This window comes from Neolamprologus brichardi, chromosome 1 (genome assembly GCF_056152115.1).
Source record: "Neolamprologus brichardi isolate AB-2024 chromosome 1, ASM5615211v1, whole genome shotgun sequence".
NCBI classification, from domain to species: Eukaryota; Metazoa; Chordata; class Actinopteri; order Cichliformes; family Cichlidae; genus Neolamprologus; species Neolamprologus brichardi.
Window position 1 is genome coordinate 28306809 of NC_142104.1, and position 26661 is coordinate 28333469.

Below are 26661 nucleotides of genomic sequence, written 5' to 3' on the forward strand. Positions count from 1 at the left end.
TTATTCTACCAGTCGTCCTTTGCAATCGAAGCCCCAGACTCTTTCTCCCATTTAACTGTGCTTGTTTTTGTACTAATTAACACGTTAGCGTGACAAAGTGCTAAATGGTGAACAAATTAAACAATCCATTAACATGATAGCTGAAAAATCTGGTGATATTTCTAGTATGGAAAGGAATGGTCTTTAAACTCTTTTCTCTTGAAAGGCCAGCAGGGGGCGACGTCTGTGGTTACAAAAAGATTTCCAGTTGTATAGTCTATGGCAAAAACAACCTTAGCCATGTCCAGAGTTTCCCAGTCACATCCATCCCACAGTCATCACATGAAAATACCAGTGATGAAAATTTTGTACTAATCAGTAGGTGGCGCTACGACGGTCATCTTTTCTGTACATTCTGTTGGAAAGGACGATACTATGATTCTGGCCATGTGAGAGGGAACCACCCTCCACCCTCTGAACTTTACAGAGGGCCTTTCAGACTGAATCAGGTAGTATAGAGTAACTTGACTCTGCAGTTTCTGGAGAAATTGCAGTGGGATTGTTGCTACTGTATAGGTTTTATAGAGGCTGCCTCAAAGTCAGCTTTATTGTTAAAAACCATATATACAGATCATACACAGGAAATTGAAATTGCAGTGCTCCCACAGCCCTCGGTGTTACACTAAAGATGGACAGATGGGCAACTACTTTAACAGGCCACAGGTGTACCGTACATGAGATAGCAGCTGCTCTGTACCTTATGGAATTGCTTAGAGTTTCTGCAATCAGAGTGTTGGGGGACATTTACCTTAGTGTAATAAAGCTGTCTCTCTGCAGTGCAGTATCTGAAAAGTGTGTGGATGTTTAATACACAGTATAATGAAATCATGAAAAGTGTCCAGTGCTGTAATTGAACTCCTAACCTTCAACATAAGTAAGCGAGCAGTAACTAGACCAAGCCACTGAAGGAGATGGGAGATGGGGCCGAATTTCCACTCAGTCACTAGAGCTTTATCAGCAGAAAAAGTGGACTATTTCAGAAACGGTGCACAATTGAGCTGATGAGGTATGAATGGAAGTGTTTTACTTTACTGCAAATTATGGTATCGATCCAATACCAAGTAAATACGGGGCAGTACTGCCAGCACCGATACTGATACCGATATTTTTATTTTTTAATCTTTTTAAAACTTGGAATGTAAATGTGTCTGTCTTAAAACAGTTCACTGGGTTACATGCTCAGCAATCATGCTCAGATCCCGTTGAAACCCAGGGATAGCTCAGTAGATAGAGTGACCCTATGAGTAGAAGGTCTGGGGTTCGAATCCACTGACCGGCTGCCCTAAAGTACCCCTGAGCAAGGTAACGTCCCTACACACTGCTCCCTGGGCACCAGTGGTAGCTACCCACTGCTGCACTGAGAGAATGGGTTAAGTGCACAGAAGAATTTCCCCATGTGAAGCAATAAAGTAAACATTACTATTACTGAGCGCTCCTGTGGCGCTAGTATCAATCCGATCTGATACCAATACCCGCATTGGTATCGATATCTGGATTTATTCCCCACATCTAACGAACGCTGGAGAGGAAGAGGGGAAATGGCCTACGAGAGTAATATATGCTGTATACGTAATAGTGAAGGAATGAACAGTCCATTTATTTCAGCTTCTGATTTTAGATTTCTGCTGTGTGAGCTTCACTGCCACAGACTGCACTATCATGTTTCCAGCATTAAACCTGTTAAAGTCTGATTTTTAATATGGAGATCCTCATAAACCCACGGGTCGGAAGAGCTGTGATTATTTTACATGTCCGATTTGTGCTTTTGTTTATTTTATTATGCTGGACTCAAAATGTTCACAAATGTGCGCCAGCCAAGATCACAGCTGTGTGCGCGCGTCAATTCAACCCAATCAAACCACACCCACTCAATCTGATGAAGCATTTTGTGGCTCAACTTTAATGCTGCTCATTTAGCCACAAACAGTTAATGTAACAGAGAAGAACCACGTCCCCCCCCCGACCCCCCTTTGTTTTTAGGTGCTGAAGTCTGTGTACTTTTAGCTCCACACACTCTTACTTCCTCTGTGGGAGCAGCCCACTTCATGTGGTTTCACTTTAAGCACAATCAACCCAGGAATGAGAGAGCGAGTACAGCTCTTTGGCGCACAGCGCTCGCTTTTATCTTTCAGCCTGTGCCTCTATTGATTTGTCTGTTGCTCTTTTTCTCTTCACAAGATTTATTTTTCATTAGAGCTCTTTTCAGCGGGATGCTGGGAACCGAGGGTCAGGGCCGTATCAGTTATCTCGTTTTAGATATATTCATGCGCAGGGGGGATTTAATGTGGTGGAATAGAGGAGCCTGCCTTTAAAAATAATCAAGATTACTAATAATGAAAAAAATACTACCTTAAAGCAGAGCTCTGAGTTTATGACTGAGGGCTAATCCATATGTTATCCTACCCCCACCCACCCGTTTTTTAACACAAACACGCACACACCGTCTAATTGACACAAGACTTGTCCTGGGTTTGATTTCTTTGAGCAAAGCTTGCTGGTTTCAAGTGGCAGTCTCCCTCCTCCTCCTCCTCCTTCTCCTTCCTCGGTTTTATGGCTCTCTTTTTTGCGGTCTGCACTGAATAAGCTGTTCTCAGCAATTATGGCAAATACAGTTCAATCTGTTGGTAGAGCTCTCTTTAATCTCATTTCCAGAGTCCTAATCAGTCCCATACATACACTTGTGGCGTTCGGTTAACCATTGTAACCCCCTTTTCCTCACCGCAAAAGGATCCCATCTTTATAAAATTCGTCATCCCCAGGAGGATCAGAGGCATTATTTATGTTGGACTGAGCCCCGGCCGTCCACTGCATGCCTCATGAGTGCTGATCCGACCGAGGAGCCAGGCGGGTGGTTTTATACACATCAAATACACGCCCACATCTTTGCCTGCAGTCTCCCTGGGTTGTCGTGAACGTTTGTTATCTCACGCAGTAGTCTTCCACCTCAGCGGATGCTCCTTTCTCCTCCCGACACTTGTTCCCCAGAGAAGCCGCTGCGCTCTGTCAGCCACCCAGCACCTCAGAGGCCTCTCCTCCCCGTCTTGGTGGAATTGTGATAACTTTTGTTGTGCCTACTAAATGCACTCACTTTGATCGTGTGGTTATTGCTTCTTGTCTTACACACAGATTAAATTATTTACTTGGTCTGTAAGGGCAACGTGGTGGTGCAGTGGTTAGCACTGTTGCTTCACAGCAAGACGGTCCTGGGTTCAACACCACTGGGTGGGGGCTTAGAACACAGGGAGAACATGCAAGCTCCCTGCGTGGAGTGTCCATGTTCTCTCTACGGGAAGCTTACATGCTCCCTCTGTGCTTCTGTGGGTGCTTCATCCCGCTGTTCAAAAGCAAATGTGCAAGGTTTACTAGTGCTTCTAAACTGACAATAGATGAAAATGATTGTGTGTCCAGGCAAGTTTTAGTATCTATCTGATACAAAGTAAATACAAAGCAAGTATCATGATCAATCAATCTGCACACCTCTACAAGGGTGTGTCTTTCACCCTGTGATAAGCAAAAGAAGATGGATGGACTCAAGTTTACAAATGCATGCTATTTACCCTCAAGGAAAGACAAGTAACGGGCCTCAGATCCCTGATAACATCACTTCTTAAAGACTAAAGATCCCTGCTTTGTTTTTTCTTACATTTTCTTACTTGTAGTTTTCATTACTTGTTGGCTGCTCACTAGATTTTCTTTAGCTCTCTCTGGAGCCACAAAAAGTTCCATATACAGTGGTGCTTTCCAAGACTTTGAGGCATAAAATCAGTGGAGTTCCCCTTGAAGTACAATACAGATGGCACACTTTATTGGCTGTTTTTTTCAAGTTTGCGAGAAAAAAAAAAAGGCAACTTGTAATCTCTCACTGGAAAACTACCAGCCACGATGTTTCTCATTGAATTTTTCTTTTTTTTTTGGTGCTTTATATGTGAAAATGCACCGTGAGAGCATAAAAAAGGAAACCACAAGAGGACCCACAGGGGCTGCCATTACTCATCATTCGTGGTGCAAACACTTTACCGTCCACGAAAGTCCACGTCATGCCACCAGCACTGTCCTAACCACAGTATGTTGTAATGTCTGGTGTCTTGTCTAAGGAGCGCATTTCACCTCTCATCCTGTGACGACTGGGACAGGCTACAGGCCCACCACAGTCGGTGGTTAAGAAAATGGATATATAGATGGACACTGCCATCAGGGTTTCAATTTTTAGATTTTGCTGCGATATCAGGGCTGCAAACACCCTACACGCTTTGCAACTAATGAAATTATGTTAAAACATGTTGGGCTCCTGGTGTTTCCCTGGGGCAGTTGCTCCCTTTCCCAGTCATCCAGCTCTCCTTTCCTATTTACTCCTCATTTTTCCTCCCTCTCCCCCCTTCCTTCCTGCTGTTTTACCTTTTGTCTCCCATCCTTCCTTTCTGGTTAATTCCACGGGTCAGGTCAGTCAAGAGGTCTGTGCCGTATTTGTCTTCCTGGTGTAATTGCTAACTATTTCTCTGTCACTAATAGGCCATTACTCAGGCAGCTTGCGAGGCTACACCGAGGGCAGCGAACACGAGGCCAGGGGCCCCGCTTTTTTTTTTTTCATTAGTCCCTCGAGGAGCCGGACTCCTCTTGGCTCCAGGCTGAGACAGGCGAGGCCCCTTTAATGTTTTTGCAGAGCTCCAAAGCACTTTGTTGCCTCAATAAAGTTCATTTATGGGATAATAAGGCTCTGGAGGACACATGGTGCTGATTTGAGCCGAATGGTTTCAGCATGGCTCACATTCCCCAAACCAGCTCTCCCGTCTCTCTGCCTGCTCTCCATCTCCTTCTTTGATTTCGTCTTGTTTCTTTTCCCTGCCTCTCACCTTACTCTCGCTCCTCACCTCACATCCGTCCATGCGCTTTATCCGCCGTCATTTGTTATTCTTCTTTATAACACTTTGGCAGCGTATCGGTCTGATCCTAAAATGACCTGGGACTTGCACACCTGGGAATGAGTAGCAGCGAGAGGGCAGGAGGCCCTCTCATTTCCCAGGATTTATTCCAGAGCTTTGAGGAAGAAGGTTGTGAGGGTAGATGAGGGAAGAGAGGCGATCAGTGGAATGAAAAGCCACAAACCCCAAACCCTGGCAGACGGATCGGGTCTTACATGCCAAGGCTACACCAGAGCCAACCACCGTGGACCTCTGCTGTATCAAAGGTGTGGGATGCATGTGATAAAACAGAATCCTGCGCTCAGTGAATGGGTTAAAAAACATCGTGCACAGATATATTAGAAACAGGCCCCAGCCTCCTCTTCTATTTATCCCTTTGGTTATTACACACAGGGCTTACGTGAGTGTTGGCCATCTTTCCCTGAAACCCAGTAAGGACACTGTACACCCCTGCCTGCTAAACGGTTTCATCTGAGTTCAGTGTTTTTCTTTTTCCCTCATTAGTAGTTGGTTAACCACTAATGCTTGGTGTATCTGCTCAGCTTTTCTTCCTCCCTTCATTGAGTTAGCAAGAAACAGATGGGGCCCAAATCGCCACATCCCCCTCCCCAACACTCTCCCCTTCTGACCGTCATCCTTCCCACCACTTCTTTTACAATAATCTCTCCCTCTCAAACGGAAAATCGCCCCAGTTTTGCATGTCTGCTCGTGGTGCAACGCATGAGACAACGTATGCGGGTTGCTTGGTGCTTGGAAACATAGCTGAGGCCACCCCTGGCTGCTTCAGTCATCTTAGAAACATTAGCTTATAAGCCTGAGGGTGTTAGCGCGAGCTTGTTAGTGTGGTTAGGAGTGGCCGTGTTTGACTCGATGATGAGGACTGGATGAAAAGCTGCGAGCCTGGAAGACTGGCACTGATTTGATGTTGGCATTTGGGAGCTGCTCCATTTTTCACTTGCGGTATCTTGGGATGGCACGCTGGTTGGGTAGCTAGTTCAGCCGAAACAGACCACTGACACCAAGGCTTACTGTGTGTCATAAGTATTATATATATTTCTCAGGTATAAGAGTTAGCGATAGAGAATTGAGTCTAGGCTTTGACTTCTTTGGACGAAGATCAACAGCCTTTTGGCACCAGGAGGAGCCTGTTTTTGGACGATGGATGTAGGTTTAAGCTCTGAAAAGCCACGAAAATGCCATGACCCTGCAATCTTAGCAAAACAGCTCTTATTGTATATAATTTTACGAGATAATGAACCTTCTTCTCACTTGATTGATTACCTCAAAAAACATTTTCCAGTTGCTAGTTTCAAGTCACACTTAATACGACATGATGTTCATTAGGGCACCGTTTAGACAAAAATAGACAGTAAGACAGGGGATGCTTTTGACTGGCAAACCACTACTTTATGAGCAAGCAGCGTTCTCATTTTCACTGTAACATCCATCCATAGGCTCTACAGAAGCAGAGATGGCATAACCCAGAAGCGTCAAACATAAGGCCCGGGGGCCAGAATGGTCCCAGCAAAGACTCAAATCTGGCCCACTAGACTGCTTTGGAATATGTGAAAGATGGTATAGATTTTGGACTTTTAATTGAATTTTCATACATTTAACAGCTTTTCTGATTGATTAAGACCTCCCCATTGCCATTCATACGACACCAAAGCTGATAGCAATTAAATGACAGAATAGTTCCTGTTTTTCCACTATCAAATATAGAAATTGGTTTTTCAATGGGTCTAAAATAAAAAAGACATTTTCTGTGAATTAACAAAAAACAGTTATTTGTTCGTGCCGATAGATTTATTTTATTTACTACAGCAAAATTTTGTTGTAATGTAGAAAAACTGAGAAATTGCACTTCTTTTTCTTACATTAACTGGGATTTAATGTGTAGTTAAAGGGCTTTACTCTGGCAGAAAAGGGAGTTTTGCAAGTTCGACCCAGGTGGATCAGACTGTGAAACCAAGGGACTCATAAGGTAGATCACATCAGGGGACTTAAAACTTAAAACTAGCCACTGAGCTCCTAAATGAATCAGGGAGGTGTTTGCAGAGGTCATAGATGAGCAGACTTATGGTACTTCCACACAGTGTTTCGGACCTGAAAAACCACATCCATCCTTTGCATACAGTATTTGATCTATCTGACATATGATGTCTGCGTTTTCTGTTCTTCTTAAAAAAGGATAAATCCACAAACATGAAAGACCAACCACTTGCAACAAAACTGAGTGAAAATAAGCGTCATTTGCTGTGAAACCATATTTCTGTTTATTAAATTAAACTAATGAGTAGTTACATATTAATTAGGGACCTTTCTAGGCACTAGTTTCTGCTTCTACATACGCTAAGCTAAGCTAAGCTAAGCTAAGCTAATCACCTTTTTCATCTGTTTTAACAGACACTAAACACAGAGAAATGAAGGTGTATTTTACTGATCAAATCAAATTCTGGGCAACAGATAAAATACACAATCATGTCACATCTGCTTATGTAGGATAAATATGAAGCTATGACAGCAGCAGCTTGTTAGGCCACTGTAGCATACAGGCTAGAAGCAGCTAGCTCAGCTCTCCCCAAAACAAACCTGTTAACTAATACAACATGTTTTAGCTTATTTGATGAAAACTAACTAAAAGTTTCATGACGCTTATAGGTGGCATTACATCAAGATTAACTGTCCTTGGAGAACAAATATACAGCACATAAAAATCCCCTTGTTCTCAAAGTGACCGACCAGCAGCCTCTGTTTTCATTTTAAAGACCACAATGAGACTAATTTAGAGCATCCAGCTCTTGATGATGATATAGTGGCTCAGAGGGTTCATTTCCTCAACAGAGCTTGGATTCAGTAGCCAGGAGATCAAAAGGTCAAGCACTCAAAACCTCTTTCCTGCTCGAGCAGCGGTTTCAGTTGCTGAGTTATTGTCATGCTGGATCGTAGATATTAACCGAGTCAGGTTTCAAATCAGCTTTATAGGATGGAGCTGGCAGTCAAGAGCTGAACAACTTATACAAGGCTATATTGTCACACCATCTAATAAGACACTTAAAAGGAAACCCTTTTCTTGGGGCAGGAGTTCACAAGATGTAAACAGGCTGTAAAACAGAGACATCTGCATTCGTTTTTCCTTTTCCTCCACATTTGGTAGTCTTTAGTCTATGCAGCTCAGAATAAAACAAACAAAAAAAAGAACTATTCAGGGCAAATTCTGAAAAGCAAATGTTTGGGTTTTTAAACTTTAGCAGTGTTGATTGGGGTTGTGACAAATATGCAAATGTGTTAACAATTACTGTGCAGCGCTGGAAAGTGCATAACCAACCGCAGAGACCTGTGATCTCACACCAACCATATAACAATCTCATAAACTATGCTGCACTGTCATACAGTAAGCTGACAGTTATATATAAAGTAGCTCTAAATCAATTTCTCACTGCAACAAATGGCTTTATTAATATATAATAATAGATAGCACATCACGTATATGCACATTATTTTTAAAGGGCCTTTCTTTATCTTGAATATATTAACTGTGACATTTTAAATGCACTTTGCTGATTCCAGCTCTCAGTCATACACAGCTTGAAACAGAAAGATTTTTGTTGTTCTTCCCATTCGACATGCGCTTTGATTGCACAATTCGGAGCTCAAGGTTGGTTTTTGGTGTTGTCTTTCAATTACTGTGGGGTGTTCTTATTCAGTTTCTCCCCTTTTTTCTCATAGACGAGTTCAGTGTCTTGAAATGTGTATTAAGAGCGTTCTGTCATTGACGTGCTTGCATTACATCCGATGTTGACCGCCTCTCTGTGTCTTTGAGCTCAGATGAAAATCCACTGAGATTGGAGGTTTCCACTTTGCAGTCTAGCAGGAAGAGCTCTCATTCGCCTGATCAGGGTTATTTAGTTTTGACGATCTACAGAGAGAGGTATGTGTGACAGAGAAGAGAGCATTTCACTGCAGGCTTGTGTGTGTGTGTGTGTGTGTGTGTGTGTGCGCGCGCGTGTTTGTTTAAGCATGCAGGCAGCTCGCAGCCCTGACTTTCATGGCCTCACTTCAGAGAGAGCTTTCCCTTGGCAAGATACCTCGCCCTTGGTGAGACCAAAGGGAAATATTTATAAATCATCCGCACAACAAATATTGAAGCCAACCTGCGAGGGCAAAGCCATTCAACAGACACCCTCGCCAGAAATGCGCAAATACACCTCCAAGTCGGCCTCCTGACCCACCGGAGTGTTTCTGGAACCACATCTATGACCCACTTGTATATCACACACAGACACACACACACAGACACACACACACACACACACACACACACACACACACACACACACACACACACACACACACCATTCTGACCTATTAATACCAGCACACTCCCTCTGGGATTGTGAACTGCCACTTCCTTCAAGATCAAATGTAAACATCTGGTACTTCTGTGACTTCCAGCATCCAGCAGCCTTTCTCCACCATGCTGCGTCTGCTCGCCGTTGTTTCTCTCGCTGCTGTTAAACCCATTTTACTTTCAGCTTAATGTAAGTTCTGCTTTCTATTAAATGGCTTTTAGCATGCCTGTGCTTTACATCCCCCTTAGAAACCACTGCCTTATGACAGCTGAAAAAATACCGCTTGCACTTGTGTGCTTGCAGTTTCACTGTGAACCTCAGAAACTTATGAGAAGTATTTCTGAGGTGATGAGAGGGTTTTTTTTTCTCCCTGTAACTTTGTCCTCTTCCCCAAATACAAGTGAAGTTTAAAGGTTGTCGTTTGCACTAAAGATGATCCTACACAGACTGCATATGCACAAATCAGGGAGAGCAGGAGCCCTCAAAGGTCTGCAGCGTTGCCCAAAGAGAACACTTTGAAGGGGACTGAAGCAAAAAGTGGAATCAAATACGATCTTTGATCTTTGTCTTTTTTCACGCGTGGAGTTGTGGAGTTTTTTGATCGCAACTGATATACATTAGATAGAGAAGAGGAGACAGACACAAACAGATTTAATAATACAGTTTGAGTGATTTTGTCTGTTACACACGAAGCCATTTTTGGAGCGTGAACTAAAGAGACAAGATCTTTGTGTTTTTTTGTGTATGACTGAGATAAATACAAAATTTATTTTCTTGTCTCATTAAATTTTCACATACAAAATATGCAAATAAAACATAAATAATAATACAATGTTCTTCAAAAAGGATTATAATGCTACATTTTTATGTCCAGTCCAGTTTTGCAAGTTTTAAACATCATAATGATTATTGTATTCCTGATATTTTCGATCATATGTAACCAGCAGTAATTACCACACTTTGCTGCATTTTCAAGCTGCTATTCATCTTAAGCCAAAGCAATCATACAGTCATTATGCTGGTAGTTTTATAGGACCAGTGCCTTGTTTATGCGCAGCTGCTGGGCATTTTAGGGAAGAACAAGGCACGTTCTTGTGGATGTGATGCTCTAAACTTGTTTATTGGTACTTTTAAGCATTCAGTGCAACAATATTTAAACAGTGGTAAGTCCTTTCTCCTACACTCGTGCATTTACTACTTAGGTCATCAAAGAGAGCATAATGAAGACCTTCTAACTAACACAAGGTCAAATAAAAGGACCAATAGCCTACATGAGGTATAACAAACTGTGCTATTTATGTCCATCCATTCAAAGACCCATATTTTTGTCACACATAAACTAGCTTGTAAGGTGCTAAACAGCATATTTTAAGCCTTGTCCAGCAATAAATTACATTCTAATATGTCAGTTTGTTCATATGACTTTAAAAAGTGGGAAACAGAAAATTAATTGAAACTCTAACTCTAAGTCCCAACAGTTGAAGTTCGAGCTAATCTCTGTCGTCCTTACGAGGAGAAATTTGTCCACACGTATGCATAGCAGTTGAGTTTAATCAGATATGAATGTTACAGTCAAAGAGTTGTTTGTTCTTAATCCTTCTTGGTGTATTTGTGTGCTTGTAAGGTTGCAAACCTTTTCAGTTTTATTACAACTGCAACATCAGGTCTGACCAGCAGGGGGCAGCAAATTACCATCTCTCTAGTGCTGGTCTCAGTGGTTGAGATCTCTTTGTAAAAGCAACAAAAACAAGTGCACTTTGCAATCAGAGCCACTCCCCTCCCAGAAGGTTGTGTTTTCATGTATGTGGAAACTACTGCCCATTGATATAAAAGCCTGTTATTAATCTTTTTGTTTTTTTTCACCGCCGTCATCATTTCTGTGCAGCGTAACCTGCTTCTTGCATGAATTCTGTTTCAAAATATGGGACTGATTGGGTCATTTCAGCATTCTTTCTCATGCCTGTCTGTTTTTGAGCTCATCCATTTAAGGCCGGTTGTTCTGCGCACGTAATGATACATCTGTGGAAGCCGTAAGTAATGAGGCCTTCTTAGAAACAAAATGCATATTAATCATTTCTGGATAGAGGATAGAGGAAGAGCAATGCAGGGGTTGTGGGTAGAAGTTAAAAAAACAAAACAAGAAAAAACAGCTGAACACAGAAAATGAGAAGAGACTTCTTGTTTTCAGCACTCTTGTTATTGCAGCCTGGCTGTTGGAGGACCTGACTGAACCCTGACCTCTCTGCTTGCAGCATGAGGAAGTGGTTAGGCAGGCTCACAACAAGACGTGGCGCAGCTGAGTTTTTCTTTTGTTTTTTTGGCACAGCACCTCACACCAAAACCGCGGTGCTGTGCCTCACAGACTCTCTCTCAGGCTGCTTACCGACGATCGGGCCTCGTGTGTGAGTTTCTGTCCCTAAAAAAAATCGCATCTCCTCTTCCTCAAAGAGCAAGTGACCTCGTTGTGTGTCCGAGCACCGCTCTCTCATGAGGAGAATGGCCCCCAGTCCCATTAATCTGGCCACTCTCCACTGACCATGTGGCTGAAGTGCAGATGCATAAACCAGGCTGCTGCTCCACTGCACTCGGGCAGCTTCATGCTCATAAACACAGTCAAGGCTCAGTGAAAGCACACTCATCGTTGAACTCCCGCCCTTCTAATCCCTCTTCCTCTGTATGTGTGTTCATTCACACACACACACACACACACATATGCACAACCTCAACAGTCTTGAGGGGACATGCCAGATGTCAGTGCTCCGTCTTGGAGCAATTAAACCGGTTGTTATGATGAAAGAATTTACTTGCCATTTGTTTCTCCTGCTCGGATCTAATTGAGTGATTGAGATCTTAATTAGATTAGCTCCTTTTTTCACCTCCGTTGTTTCTCAGCCTCTTTAATCCTTCATTTGTGCTTTAATTCTAACCGTTGAAGTTCTAACTGGCTGATCTGTGAGGAGCTGGGAAGCAGCTAATTGCATGTAAACACGTACTGGACTGTGTGTGTGTTTTATTTATGCTTAAATACGCTTCCATTATTTAAGCTTCCTCCGCAGTTTTACTTTTTTCTTTCTTTCTTTTTCTTCCTTTTTTTTTATGACAAATTACACATTGCAGTCACTTGCAGTTACAAACCCACAATGAATTACAACCAAACTTCCTCTCGACGCTGCGAAGCATCTCAGCATCTCTCGCCTCACAGCTTTTTGGTTTTGCGAGTTGCAACTTCACTTTTTAGGTTTAGTTTCACTGCTCTAAACGTGTTCTACGATAAAACCACTGCAGGCGGGCCTGAACCTACATCAGAATTCCCTTTTATTTCAGCCTGGCGTAGTTCCCATTAATGTGGCTGTTGCGGCTCTCGCAGTCGTGCTAACTGTGCACTCTTCACCTCTTGTTGCAGAGCTTTAGGGAAACTGTCTGAAAGTTAAAGAGAATAGATTAGCTGCCTGGCTCCAACGCTTTCAGGATCAGTTTGTTTAAAAACTGCAAGAAGGAAACTCACACTTTTAAGCCCAACATTAACTGCTTCATGCAGTCTTTACATCTGAGTGCAAAGTTAGCATGATCCATAACACGCCCTGCTGAAATAACCTCGAGTTATTGCTCGAGGTTATATAGTTTTCAGTCCACCCACAAGTCCACAAGTTCATGTGGTGTAAAGTATGGAGTCCACTGCCTATGGCAACATCATGTAAAAGTCAAAGCACAAAACGTTTCTCCAACTGAAAAAACTACGTCCAGATAAACAGAATCAACTTTTCAGGAGACCAAAAAAGAGTTTAAAGCAGAGTGATTGATGGCTTCAATCAAACCACCTTAAATGATTGCTAGTGATCCTCCACATCTGATCAAGAACAGGAAACTGTAAGCAAACAGCTTCACCATATCAGTCTCAAAGGAGCGACTAGTGTTGGGTGTGCGGGTTCCTTACACTAACCTGACCACAGGTGCAGTATCAGCGCCGATCCCAAGCCCAGAAAAATGGGGGGAATCAAAAATAATAAGATTTCTATCTGCTGTGACAGGAACTGTAGCAGCTGAAGGAGGAAGTGGTGGAGCTTGTTTACGCTGATCCTAACTGAAAAAACAAAGAGAATGTGATTGAACGTAAGGTATTTACATGGCGAGTGAGACACTTGCACTGGTGAAATATTAAATTAAGCAGAGCATGATCAACGTGACAGTCCACATGTGTGATCACTGTTGTGGCGAAAATGAAACACAGTGCATACAAATCCGGATAAACCTGCTCTCCACTTATTGATGTCAGCTGTATTTCAAGAAGTTAATGATCTTGAAACAGTAACCCATGCCAAAGATGGTTTTTCTTCAGCACCTGTGAAAAGGCACTGGACTATAAACATTAAAGGCAACGGTCTGTTAAACATCTGTCAAAAACAGGTCACAGGACAGGGAAGGGGTTCAAAGGTTGTTAGCGGGGGTGGGGGTGGGAAGGGGGGTGCCATTGTGATCAGAGATACAAAAGATAATATTAAGGAACCAGCTGCAATTACCTCTGCCGATGAGGTTGTGCTTTTGGTAGTGTTTGCAAGTGTGAGTGTCATTATGTCTTTAAAAAGTCTGTACATGTGTGTGTACATGTCTATAAACAGGAATAGTAGTGGTACAATAGCTATATCAAGCTATATAGTTTATGTCTTCCATATTTCCAACCATATCCATAATCACATACTGTGTATGCTACCATTGTATATAGTGTATTATCTTACTTTTTTCATTGATTGTACTTATTTGTATTTTTGTATTTCCTTCTGATATCTGTACCTGAGCTGAGGTGACGCAAAAATTTCCCTGTTGTGGGATCAATAAAGTCTTATCTTATCTTATCTTAAAAGTTTGTCGGGTTGTAAAGTGGGGTCGCTTTCAATAAAACTTGTCATAAATCCAGCAAAGTCTTTGAGATCAACTTCATGATTTATTGGTCGAAAATGGACAAAAAACCTTATAACTTTCAAGTGTGGTGTGTGCTGTCAACATACAGAATGTACAGTCGCATTTCTGACCTCTCCTTCAAGGTCATTAGAATGATCTGAAGGTCAAAGTGAAAACAATGCTATACAAATACAGGCCATTTACCATTTACCATTTATATAGGCCTATTTACGACTATGTTCCTTAGTACCATTGTTTGGATTAATACTATACTGTCATGTGGCGAATCATATATGATGATTCTAAATATCACGTTACCAGTGTTGGAAAGTTACTTTTAAAATGTATTCCACTACAGATTACAGGATACACACCCCAAAATGTAGTTTGTGACGTATTCCGTTAAGTTACTTAATGTGAGTATTCTGAATACTTTGGATTACTTAATATATTGTCACGCTCTTTATAACTACATGAATGTACTATTGCTGCAGAGTGTAGCATTAACAACCTGCTAGCTGCAATCACGCGCAGTTCTGAAAGCAGTGGTGCCCTCAGCTAATGCCAGCTAACATTGTTAGCTCGGTGGCGAGTAGCCTTCAGTAATAGTAATAAATCACACAGCAATAGTACATTGAAGATACTGAAGTGGCACATAACCCAGGTAGCTACCACAACTAAAATAAGGATAATGTTAGTTTTTAAAAAAATAACTTAGGCTCTTCGTTTTGGCCTCCTGTCCATACTGAGACGGCGTTTTCCTCAAGGAAAAATGCAGTGTTTTGAAAATGCTCTCAAAAACAAATACATTTCAAAATGGAGCTGTCCTTTCACAGTGTGGACACTCAAAAACGCAGACTTTCTAAAACGATGACGCATTTTAGTCATGTGATGCAGTCATGTGACCAATTAAACAAAGATAGCTGAGTGCATTATACAGCAGTTGTTTTGATTGCTCTCAATTTTGACAGCCCTAAAAAGATTAATATCAGTCTGTACATGCTCCAGATAGCTTTTCTTCAAATTCTTTAATTCTCACTCGCTTTTGCAACTTTGTACTTTTGTGTTACTTGTAGCAACAACTCCACCTCATTGTTAGTCCATTTAAAAAAACTCGGTGCTTTTCCTCGACATTTTGCTGTGATGTTTCACCGAGCTGGAAAGTAAATAAATGGCTGACTGAAATGAGGCAGGCCGAATCTTCTTGCGCTTCACGCATGCGCAGTACTGGAACGTAAGCGTACGTGGACGCACAACTCTGTGAAAACGACTGAAAACGCTAGTGTGGACGTGGAGCGTTTTCAGACGAAAACGCCGTTTTCAAATCTATCCGGGCGAGTGTGGACGTAGTCAGAGTTTGCATTGCACGGTAAGATTTCGCATATCCCTTTTTTTTAAAAATGTGAAGTGGTGTCAGAATTTCCAAGTAAGAAATGCATTCCTGCCTGAGCACTGCTGGCTCTGTTGTGCTGGCTCTGGGTCCCATTGTGTAACTGACGCCACCAACAATAACTGGACGCATTAGAGCCTCTTATTACATGTTTTGTTTGGGTTTGGGGTTTTGTATTTTAAATACGTAACACATATATGTATTCTGTATTCTGTTACTCCCCAACACCGCATGCTACTTTGGACCTCTTATTTGACCTTCAAGTAGAGGTCAAACTTTAATAAAATCTCTTTTATTCAGAAAACTTTAAACTTTACTGCCTTTGCTTGTATTGGGAATATTTCTGAAATAATCCTGGTCTACGGAGGTTCTAAATATCAGTTTGCCTCCAAATATCATGTCACATTTGACCTCTGACCTCACTTTTACATTTTATGTCTGTCTTTCAAGTTGACCCCAAAATGTGTTACATCGATAAAGAAAGTATGGTCAAGAGGAAGAGAATGAGCTGCCTCGTTAGTTAGAAATATGGTGTAGTATGATATTATATAAAAAAGTTTAAGTTATTCACGTCCAGTTATTTACAATTCAACACCTGCCATTCATTACCTACTCCTACATAATATTTCTATCACCAGAGTAAACATCTGTCATGCTACCCTTATGACCCTAACTCCACATCGTTGTTTATAATTTAAGAAAATATGAAATATTTGCAGAGTCGAGCGTCTCATACTAATCACTGCGTTGGGTGTTAGCTGACTGATGATTCATCAACACAGCACCGCATCAGTCTTGGCCAAAGGAGGGAGACTTGTTCTTGAAATCATCCCTCAATGCCTCAGTTTCCTGTCCCACAACATCTGCTCAAATGGTTGTGAAAAATACTCAGCACAGCGCCACGGGGATTGGAGCATCCATATGTCGGCCGAGATGGAAGTAAACACTGTGACACGATGCTGCCCTTGGAGATGGCCGCGAGGAAGACTTTTCAGCACAGGATTTGAGAAATTGCTGTAATGATTCGCTGTGTTTCGCTCACCATGGCACATTATTAGATGCTTAAAATTGTCTCTGTGCTCTTACAAATTTGTTTTCCTTCTCCCAAAGTTTGTAAACAGCTCTCTGCTCCCGAGCCCTGCAGAATCCAGCCGAGTTGTTTTCCATTCTTGTTCATAGCCAGGCAGCAGTTGGGTAAAAGCTATAAATTATTTATCCGCTGGTTGTTAGCAGAGATATTCTGGATGCTAATAAACTCCTGCGATGTTTGATCTCCTCCGTACTTTGTTCTGAAAATAGTTGATTGTGACTGAGCTGTATTTCAAATGAGCTCCTTCATTTGCTGTCTGTTTATTGATGTAATAGGCAACTGGTTTGTGTTTGCTTTGTTTTTTTTTACAGTCAATCAAACCTTCTGATAGCAACAGCAATGATTGAGTAAAGCTTTGTGATGTTATACAGAAGGTAAAAAGCTTTGACAACGTGCGTGCATCTGTTGATGCTGAGTAGCTGTTAGGTTTTGTAAAATGGTACCTAACCAGTGATTATTACCTAATTATGTAATGCAAAACAGAGAGATGAGCATGTTTATCTGCTGAAAACCTGACAACTCCTTATTGCACTTTATGATTCACATCATATTGGCTGTACAGTATATGGGTTTATTTATGCATAGTTTTCAGGAGGGGACGGATTTTACAAAATTTCTTATGTTATATATGTGTGGTGTAAACATTTCGTTAATGCTGTATTCATTTTTCTATGTATTCCATAAATTGCAGTTCTGATGTGCATTAGCTCTTACAAAAAGCAGAGGGGCCACAATCAAAATAATAATATAATAAAAAAATTAGTAAAGAAATATGAGCCTGTTTTGCCACAAAAAACAAAAACACATGAATAAATTAAATATAATAATATATTGAATAAATAAATAACTGTCCTGTTATCTTCTCAGTAGCGGAAACGAGCTTCCATGAAATAGTATAACAAACGCATTAAAAAAAAAAAAGCTTTTTGTTGAAATGTTTGAGTAATTTACTTCACTGAACTTTTTACACTTGGCATAGGACTGAGGTACACCGGGGTTTGACGTTCCTATTCTTAAATTAAATAACTAATTGTAAAAAAGGATAAGTAATAACATTTGTTTAATTCATTTGTCGCACAGCAACGTTTTTGGCATTTCTATAGAGATTGACAGACCACGTGACTTTCGCGCATTGCATGCCGGTAACTCGTGGCAAAACAATCCAAGTACCGCATCAAATGCAAGCATTTGCAGCACCGCAAAACGTTCATTCTTCGGTTCCAATACCTTCTTGCTTTTTCTTTGCCCCCCAAAAAAGTTATGTACAAAACGAAAGAGAACAATGCCGGACCGTACAAAGACGGACTTGATGAAAAGTCAAAGAAAAGATACGAGGAAAAAATCAAAGGAGTGAAAGGGTTAGACCCTTACGAGCACACAGAGTGGACAACATACGTTAGCGTGCTGCCCAACTTTCACCGCGCTCATATTTATAATCATACGGTTCTTGGAGTGAGTGCATACACTCATGAAGTTTAGTAACTTCAGGCCACTGCAACAAGCCCAGGTACAGTTTACCGACGGATGGGTACAGGACCATGAAATGCACCGTGTAGAACGAAAGACCATCATACGTATCATAAGTTTACCAGTCTCACAAATCGTCTTCATAAATACACATTCGTTAACCGTTTATTAATAGGACCTTTGAGCTCAACGGTAATTAATTAGTAGTGGAAATAATTTCTGGTTCGCATTACAGAAATGTAGCAGTGACAATAATATTGTATGCTGTAATCGTACTGGGCAATTAGTGATAGCATAGCGCCACAATTTCTGTTCAGCGCCAGACTTGCTTGTAACCTATATCACCAATTATGTTATGAAAAATGACTATTAACTACTACAAAACACTGACCACTGTGGAAATGTTTGGAGCAGACTAACCTGTGAGCTGGAGTGTTCTGGGACGTTATATTTGGTCTTTGAATGGCTGCAATCCAGGCCATCTGTCGCCTCTTTTTACTTCGGAAACATGGCTCGAATAATTTCTCTTCAACGACGTAATCCGATAAAAAAAAAAACGATCTCTTTACCCGTCGGCTTCATGGCTGTCATGCGACCGGCTATTGCAGTTAATAATACAACAGCTTCTTGACAGTTTTTTGTGTTTCTTTTTATCGCTGTGTAACTGATTTCAATTGCAAGCCTGCGTGCGCTAGTACCTCTTGTCACGAGTTCCCAGAATTCTTTGCGGTTTTACCCTTGAATGACGTCACATTTTCAGTCTCTATTGTGAACAGGGGAAACAGCGCCCCCTTTAAATGTAATGTCGCTCTATTTCATTCTGTGTGGTGAAAAGAGGTACTGCGCTATCACACTGGCCCTAAAGGTAGAAGACGTTCCGTAAAAGTTCGGGTAGTCTTTATATGTAAAAACTTGTATTATATTTATCATAAACGTCAAATATTGCCAGCAATACATTTTTTTTTAAATTTTTTTATTTATTTATTTATCTTTATTGTCTAGCTAAGGTGCAGCACCTTAGCTAGACAGAAAGGAACTAGGAATGTTAGCTAACCGGCTGCTGTGAAACCTGCAGTGTTGTTTGCAACACGGTAGTCCAAGAAACAAGTGACTTGTCAAGTCGGCATCTAAAGCATGTTATGATTCGTGTTCCATCATTTCCCTCTGACTCCTCTCAGATACTCAGGTAAGTGTTTACAAGGACATTATTACACTTCTGTTTTGTTTTCTTTTCTTTTACCTGTGCATGTCCTGAGGCATTTTAAATGTATTTAATTAGACATAAGAGTAAGCTGTATCATCACAGTGTGGGCCTGTATGAGATCTGTGATTGATTTTCTTTAATCACTGCTTGTTGCTGTTTTTCATCCTTGCTTGCTTTGATGCTGCGCTGTATAATGAGGAGGTTCATTAGATTTACAAAGTGGTGTGAAGAGACGAGTGTTATCATACATGCAGGGATACTTAAAGAATGTGCATGATTTGGTAGGTTGTGCTTCGACTCAGGAGGCTAGAACCATTGTTGCATATGATAAATATAAAATGGAGCTGTTATATACAGTCATTAAAAATGTTTTCACAGGACTCTGTGCACTCCTGTAGAAAAACTACACACTGTTAGTGCTTTCATAGGAACATGGTAGGTAAAAACCCAGGTCCTGTGTGAGCACCTCTATAAAATCCATAAAAGCAGAGGTTTTGGCAGTGTTCTGGAGCATTCAGGTGTATGTCAACACAACACCACAATCTTCCCAGGAGTGGACACCCCAGCAAATTCCCCTAAAGGTCGGACCGTGCAAAGAGGTACATCTCAGTCTCAGAATGGGTTATTTGGAAGAGTTGCGAGGAGAAAGACTCATCACTTTAAAAAGAACATGGCAGCATGACTTAGGTTTACAAAGACAAGTCTGAACAAACCACAAGACATAAAGAACAATATTTTTTAGACAGACAGGACCTAGGGTGAAGATGTTTGACCATAATGAAGAGCCGAAATCAACAACAGCATATCTGCACAAACATCTCATACCAACTGCCAAGCACGGTGGTGGAGGAGTGATGATTTGGGCTCTTTTTGGAGCCTCAGAACCTGGGCACATTGGAAAAGTATAAAGTATATCACAGTATTCTACAGTAAATGTCTGGCATCAAAAGTTAGGTGAAAGCTGGGTCATAGAAGAGCATGTGAGCAAATCTACAACATAATAACTAATAACAGATCTCAACCTAATTGAAATGCTGCAGAGAGAATTGAATGAACAAATGTCCACACACCTTAATGAACTGAAGCAAGTTTGGAAAGAAGAATGGGCCAAAAATGATGTGAGACCGATAAAGTGACACAGAAGAGGAGTTCAAGTTATTGCTCTACAAACTAGTGGTATGAGGTCACGAGGTTTACTTAGTTTTTTAAAGGACTGCATAGAGTCCTACGGAAACTTTCTTTTTCATATGACTGTATTATATTAGGGATGTTTTCAACCACTTTGGAGAACACCTGAATGTTACCAAAATACGCAGTGGTCCCAATTACTGTCAGTGTGTTTGTTGTTCCTTTTTTTACTTAGCACTATTGAAAACAATGTTACGAAGGTCGTAACAGACAAAGGACCCATTTAAAACAACATAAAATAACCAATTAAACGGACATAAAAGCAAAAGAAAACCAAAAAACAAAGCTCTGAAAAGAAGACAAACAAAAACAGCTAAAAACTCTCTTTGAAAGATGTTTTCATGAAGTGGTTTAGACAGAGGTCATGGGCATCGTATAACTTTGATCCTCAGATGAGTATTGAAAAAGAAGGGTTTGAGCCCAGCACAGCTGAGAATTGCTCGATATCATCCTGGGCTGTATACGTCTGAACATGGACGCATATGATGGCTGATGTTTAAGCACTTCATAGCAGTGCTGAAAAAAAGCTGAGGTTCCTTTAGCTTTCTAAGCCTGTCACGCCCATCAGCCAAAGAAACGCCTGTACAATTGACATGCCAAGTGAACCATAGTCAGAATGGCTTATTGTCTAACAATTTGCATTTTGGCAGGCTATTTTGGCGATATAATAGAAAGTTTGCAAATTAGCTGCCGTGCCGGTTCCAGTTTCAAGGCCCGAAGGAGAAAGCCCAGCCGAGGCTCTCATCCAGTCAGGTGCAGCTTCGGCATTTGCACGGTCGTCCTCCTGCCCACGGAGGCTATAGGGCAGGGAGAGCACCTGTCAGTCGGTTGTCGTCACTGTCTAGTGGCTCGCCCATCAAGCCTCCAGTGGTGGGAAGCGAGGCGATCCTATGCCTGCGTGGACACGTGCCACCAAGCGTCTGCTTGCTGCTTCATATTGGGAGCTTCCATTAAAATGAATGCGTAGGGAGACGGTTTTGACCACGTTTTTTAGTGTAAATTGCACATTAGTGCTCAGCAATTTTGGTGTCAGTTCAATACCAAGTTAATACAGAGTTAAGTGCTCTAAACACAGTAAATAGAGAGTAGAAACAAAGTATCAGTATCAGCACTGGTATCGATGCTATCGATACTGGAATCAATCCGCCCACTTCTCTTGCACGTAATGTTGTCAGAATTTATAATGATCATTTCTCAGTTGCTGTTGTGCTGAGGGTTGTGTTAGTTTGTGGTCAGTCTAAATAATAAATAAAATAAATAAAAGTTTATTTATATAGCACCTTTCTAGACAGAGTCACAAAGTGCTGCACATAAGATAACAAATAATAAAAAGGTAAAATAGACAATATAAAACAGGCAAAAATTAACCAAAAACAGTTTTAAAAAGGTGAGTTTTGAGTTGTATTTTAAAAACAACTACCGAGTCCACGGTTCTTAATTTATGAGGGAAAGAGTTCCACAGTCTCGGGGCCACAGTGGCAAAAGCTCTATCACCCTTAGTTCTCATCTTAGTCTGTTTTATAGCAAGTCAGCCCTGATCAGATGACCTCAGGGACCTGCTAGGGACATAGGGCTGTAGCAGATTGGAGATGTAGGGTGGTGCCAGTCCATGCAAGGCTCTGAATGTCAAGACCAGGATCTTAAAATGTACTCTAAATTCAATAGGAAGCCGGTGTAGCGGAAATACTACTTGGAGGATTTTGTCAACAGCCTAGCTGCTGCATTTTCCACAACCTGCAGACGATCCAGAGAACCTTTGCTTAGACACATAAACAATGAGTTACAATAGTCCAAGCGTGAGGAAATAAATGCATGTATAGCAATCTCCGGTTCAGGGCGAGATAAAATAGGGCTTAACTTAGCCAAAATAGGGCTTAACTTAGACGTATTCTGCATTTACGGAGTAATGTTTTCCACGTGAACTGGCTGAAAACCATATTCCCCTACTTCAGAGGTGTTGTTCTAAGTTTGCGATAACATCATGGCACACCCTCCTCCCGTGATTTCCTTCTATGCTCGCCAGCCCCGTCACTCAAAACCCAGGGAATACTGCCGCAGGACCTTGTAATGGACAATCACACCTTTCACGCTGTGTGAACTTTGATGTTAGTGTTACAAGGTTAATGTCACAGAGGGCCAGAATTCAAAAATAGCAATTCGCTGCAGGCTGCGAATGGATTCGTCAGTAGAAACCACATGCTTAGTGAAGCAGGTCTGCATAATTGCCTGCTGACACACAGCCTGTTGGTGAACTCTGCTGCTTTCTGCAAGAATTTTAATGGGAACAGTGGAAAAAAACAAAATCAAACAACAACACCCACAAAGGGTGTATTAAGTGTTTAGCTCAGTCGCTCAGCCCTCGATCAAAAAACAGTATCAGATTTGAGGGGGGGGGGGCTAAGTATTGTCAGCATCTGGTCAATTGTTATTGTAATCATGTCAACACATTAACACCCCCTCTACCCTTCTACACATGTGCTCCCACCAGCTGCATCCTCCACCGTCCCCTCAAAGTCTCACTAACACTCATTTTCAGCCCAGTCACACTGGCTTAATACTTCTACCATCTCCAGGGGGAAATTACTTGCAAGCTTTTTCTCTTCAGCCGGGTATTGGCAGGCCTCCACGAGCAGTGCTTTTCCCATAAAGGTGCATTACTTATGATCAGCGGGTTAAAAAAGGGGGAATTACTGTCATTAGAAAGAGCGAAAGTTGTCAGAAGGAGTAAAAGTGAAACATTTCTGCTGTGAACGGGTGCTAGGAGACTTATAAAACCATTCAGCTTTTTTTTTTCACCAAGTTCAGAGGTTTTTCACAGCAGAAGTCGGACAGTAGCACAGGCTCTGCCACCTCCACTTGGCTACTATGCGTTAACACCTCTGTAAACACATGACAGAGCACAGTAAAGAAAAAAACCTCATTGTGGGGTCTGTCATGTGTCAGAGTTTCATGAGGTGTGGCAGGGTTCTGCTTCCTGGTGTAATAACTATCCAGAGGCACTGAAGGGCCTCTGAGGCCGCCAAGAACGTTACTGCAAACATTGAGTACCACGCTGCTGTAAAGAAGCAGTAATTTTTTGTAGTATAAAACTAGTGCTGCTAAAAAAAACATTTCTGACTTTATGTGATTGAAACCATTCTCCAGATTTTTCCACTTAAAAAATTAAGTAGTTAATAATTAATATGAAACTTCCAACGTGGCAAAATTTGCCTTCACTGAGCATGACTGAGTTTTAGTGAGCAGTGGGACAGTGTTAGGGATTTTTATGTTTCTACTTGTGCCCGGTGCACTATGGAACACTATGACCATACTGGAAAAGTTATCAAAGGGAACCTACTGTGCTCATTTCCCACTTCATGTTGTTATTCTTGGACTCTAGAATAGCGCTGGATGATTCACAGTTTAAGAAAGTCCCTTCTTGTCTTAGACTCATTGGAGCAGCCCATGAGCTCACCTTGCCTTTGAAGCAGGCCAACTTTCTTTTGAGTGTCTGTCCCTCTCAACGAGCAGGTTTGCCCAGCATGTAGTTGGAGCTGCTGCACTCACATCCAGAGCTGTGTGCCTGAGATGACCATATTAGAGATACCTGTACTTATACCTGATGCTACACAGATCCAAGAGGAGAAAACACTGTTAGAAACCAAGTGTTTAGAACAGTCTAAAGTCTGAGCGTCTGTCTCACAGGGATTGCTGGTACATACACTGATCTCATTATGTGGTACTGTAATGAGCATACACCATTGTAATCCTGTGTATGTATGTATATATATATATATATATATATATATATATATATATATATATATATATATATATATATATATATATATTAGGGGTGCAACGATACTCGTATACCGTTCGATACAGTGCTTTCGGTTCGGTACGCATATGTATCGAACAATACAACATTTTTAATTTATTTTATCAACTTTCCTTCTGACGGTGCTGTCTGTGTTGAGCGCTCAGTGGATCTGCGCTCGACAGTGCAGCCTAGGCGGAGTAGTCGAACACAGATTCACTGAGCGCAGGGCAAGCTAGCGAGACAGAAGTTAAGCTTGTTGCAACATGGCAAATTGAACCTCCCCCACCCTCATTCAGATCTGGCGTCTGGAACTATTTTGGTCTTCATGTGACATATGACCCTGAAGGTAAGCGCGTCATGGACTAAAGTAAAACAGTATGTCAGATGTGCCAAGCAATGCTCAATTACATGAGTGGGAACTAGTGTGTTAGCGCAGTTAGCTCGTTAATGTGTTGACGCTCTCCAGCCCCACACACGGGGCAATCCGCGGTAGCTCGTTAACGGAGATTTGCCGTGTTGTGGCGTTAACCTCATTTCAGATTAAGGCTGACAGCACTAGTGGGAACACAACGAATATGACTGCACATTTACCCAATACCATCCTAGTGCAAAGACAAGTGGAAGCAGACAAAAACAACAAGCAGGCATACAAACTTTATCCGAGTCATTTAGACAGCCGTTAGCACACGATTCTCCTTATGGGGACCTGACATGGTTAATATGCTGCTGAGAATATAGCCCAGAAGAAGCCTATAGTATAGCTTTTATTTTGGAAAGAGCCATTTCTCTGTAATAAACTCTCTTTTCCAAAGATGAGTGATTCCTCAATCAGATACAGGGCTCGCAAAATCGCTAGCCCGACCTCCCGGGGCTAGCGATTTTTCCAGTCGGGCTGCCCTGCTCTGCTCGTCGGCCTATCGTAGGAAGGAAAAATATATGTCAATGCTTTTGCATTCTTTCGGAAATGTAGCTGGGTAATTATGTCATTGGCATCGGTGAGCCACTGTCAATATGTGACATATTGAAATCGCGTTTGAATTTGCGCTTGTTTTTTGCTTTCACTTTGCAATCGTGTGAACTGTGTATAGAGAGCGACAGCACTGATTGGTGAGTGATGATAATTTGCGCACCAATTCCTCTGACATCGTCTTATCAATCGTTAGCTTACTATGCAAACATGACAAGTGAAATCTCCCGCAGCAAGCTTAAACATGTGAGAGGTTGATCGCGCAGAGAATTGCTGAGCGTTATGTGAGTGTGTGTGTAAAAGCAGCAGGATATATATTTTAGTCCTGCTGAGCCAAATAAGACAGGTCAGGGTGAAGACGTGACAGCCAAAGAAAAGCTTACCAAAAAACGGAAAAGTTATGACAAATCAGACTGTAAGGCAAAAAGAAAGTGCAGCTTTATGGTTTCATGGACAAAAGAATTTCTGTGGCTGCAATATGACGAGCTAAATAACCAGGGCTGCACATAAGTGGTCCGCAGGTGTGCATTCGCTGTCAAAATAAAAAACGCGCACAAGATAAGAAGTTGCAACGCGTGTTTGCGTACATAAGATTTTCAGGAGGAGGACAGATATTTGTTTAGAACTCTTAAAGATGTCGAAGAAGCTCCTTTAAGCAATTACTTTGGTGTTCCTCCACCTCCAAAGAAATTTCAGGAGTCCGAACCACAAAAGAAGCGCGTATTCTCGGAAAAGTGGTTGCAGGAGGTGAGCTGGCTTCAAACAAATGATGAACGCACAGAGAGGTGGTGCAGAATGTGCCGTGAAAATTTAATAAATGACAAATTAATAAAAAGGCATGAACTTTTTTTGTGTATCGAAAAAATATCGAACCGTGACACCAAAGTATCGAACCGAACCGAACCGTGAATTTTGTGTATTGTTGCACCCCTAATATATATATCTATATATATATATATATAGTAAAAGCATAGCAAGTACCTATAAAACAATCCACAAAAAAAAAATGTCACTTATGCATGGAATTGCTAAGTTGCTAAAAAATTCATTACAAGAGGCACAAATATATATATATTTTTTAAAGCTTCTTTGCACAGTTGAAATGAAGGTGGTTTAGTTATGAAGGCGATGACTGTGAGTTGGATGTGACATTTTTGGTCAGATCTTCCTATATCTATGATAATGCCATTGATTTGTAATTGGGGTGTCTTTGGATGCAAAAATCATATTTTAACTATGCCAAGTTTTGGAGTTTGGTTTGTTTTTGTTACAGCAGACAAAACTGGAGAAATTAATAAATCTCCATTTTTGTAGTTTATTTCAAAAGAAATAAAAATGTTAGTGTTG